This window comes from Phacochoerus africanus, chromosome 12 (assembly GCF_016906955.1).
Source record: "Phacochoerus africanus isolate WHEZ1 chromosome 12, ROS_Pafr_v1, whole genome shotgun sequence".
Classification (NCBI taxonomy): domain Eukaryota; kingdom Metazoa; phylum Chordata; class Mammalia; order Artiodactyla; family Suidae; genus Phacochoerus; species Phacochoerus africanus.
The window spans coordinates 67,670,418-67,672,647 of record NC_062555.1 but is presented as its reverse complement, the minus strand read 5'-3'; the positions used below and the strand labels follow the sequence as shown (position 1 = coordinate 67,672,647).

At 31.9% G+C, this 2,230-nt stretch overlaps 1 non-coding gene across 1 annotated transcript; it reads right to left on the bottom strand.

Moving 5' to 3' along the window:
• Positions 1 to 388: 388 nt before the first annotated feature.
• Positions 389 to 492, bottom strand: LOC125113118 (U6 spliceosomal RNA). The gene has a single exon (XR_007131348.1). It is a non-coding gene; the product is annotated as a U6 spliceosomal RNA (small nuclear RNA).
• Between the last annotated feature and the right edge of the window lie 1,738 nt (positions 493 to 2,230).

The following is a 2,230-nucleotide window of genomic DNA, read 5'->3' as shown; positions in this document are numbered from 1 at the left end:
TCAGTATCCTCATCGAAAGCTTGTAACAAAGACATGGAATTTAAGTGCAGTTTAGAGTCATAAGTCTAAGAATCTTTTTTTCCAATAAAAATGTGTGGTTCATCTCTCATTTAATAAAAAGTGTCCCCCTTGCCTCCCCTTCACACCTGAGATTATCGTCTGCCGTCTTTCTGCCCTTCTAACTATCACTTATTTCTGGAAGGCGTAAGTTAAAGTTAACATTTCACATGACTATTTTTACACTGAAGTGCATATGTTCACAACATACAGATTTGGTGGGAAAAAATTATTCACAGGTGTGACTGGTTTTGAGAGGTATCTTTTTCTATCTGAAAACTTTTGTTGAGTAGTGACAGAAGTCAACTTTTAAAAAAACTGCCTCATGTTTGAAAACATCAGACACTTGAATGTACCCATCCTCCTTGCTCAAGGACCACGAGAATCTTCTCTGTATCGTCTCAGTTTTAGTATGTGTGCTGCTGAAGTGAGCACTACCTTTAATTTTAAGGCCTTAAAGACAAAAGGAGTTCTTTCTGTGCTTTCTTCTTTTGGGGGTAAGTTGGAGGCATGTGTGGACAAGCCATAAACATCCGATTTTGTCATAAATGTTTAATATTCTTCTCCTTAAGTAATTTATATGTACTGACATTCATCACTGTGCATTATTTGGCATATACACAGGGCACTGGAAAATGCTACCCTGCACAAAATTTACGTATGTTTCATATTGGGTCATCTTTCAGTTCCCAACATCAGGCTGTAAAACCCAAATGCCTACTCTGAGATGGCCCCAGAAGCTACCTGTCCCCTCTTAGATGCTTGAATGTATTTGCACGCACACAAATTCAAAGAACTCTTTCATTCTCTTTGTTTTTTAGAGCCTTAACAAGTATTCCAAAATCAGGAAGAAACCCTTGTCTTTAATGCTTCTAAAACACTGATAATTTACTTCTATAAGGATCTGCAGATATTTATGTTATCTAAAAAATTTTTAAGTTTTTTTTCTAGATGTAAGGTAAAGAGTTTATAGCATATACTTTGTCAGGTTTTCACTTTCCATTTCCTGTTCCTTAACATTCTTACATAAAAGACTCTGGGTAGATTTTCCCTAAATAATTGAAGTTGAAACCTAAGACTCCAGAATAAAAAAACAAAAACAAAAACAAAAAGGAATGCTAGGACATTATTCAAGTTTTTGGTTGATAAATTAAAACAACATATACAGTCAGAAGAGAAGACTCTGGTCTCATTAGAGGAATCGCTTCAGCTTAAATTCTTGAATTATCTGTTTTTCTATGAAAAAAGTAAATGTATTTGCAATACTGCAAATATATTTTACTTTATGCAAAAAGAATTTAGTCAAACTTTGACTTTAAAACAAATGGAAAATTAAAACACATTTCAAATAATTCAACTCTATTCATTTAGATCTGGCAATGTCATGAAGAATAAATTAGTTTTAAAGGCTACTGATTTTACAGTTTGGTTATCTGAGAACACAAAATAAATTATTCATATTATTTTCAAATACTACTGAATTATGCCATACTTCTCTATGAGAATGTAATAAGCTATGAAAAGAGAAAATGCTGTCCATTCCTGGTTCTTTAGAATTTCTTTTCCCAAATATGCTTGATTGATTTAGTGGTCTCATATGTATGGAATACATATAGTTGTTTCAGATCTATGGACTAGGTAAATCTATATTTCTGGATAGAGATATATCTAGTCTACAGATACGGGCTGCTTGTGGGAAACAAACAAAAGATAAATATAAAGAAACTACCTTTCGTTTGCTTTACTGCGGATCTACAAATATACCCTTATAATGTATATATAAAATATACCTCCATTTAGTGACAAAATTTATTCACGCAAAATTACAAGTATCCTGTTTTAATAGAGACTAAATCCCTACTCCTAATATTGAATAATATTTTCTTACTCAGCTAGTGTTTTTGTATTGTTAAGAAAAATAAAACTAAAACAATTGGAAATTACAAAGTTACAAAGTTTAAATTATACTACAACATGCCTCAGAATTCCCTTTCTGGTGTTGTCTGTTTTTGTTCCTGTTGCTATTCTGTAATATTTTAAACCATTTCAACTTTAATCAGAGATAAACAAATCATTTTTTAAAAGCAAATAAAAAACTCATATTAAAGTTCAGCATAGTCACTTTGCCAGATATCAGCTAATTGTACAGTATAATGATTAAGCTTTATTAGTA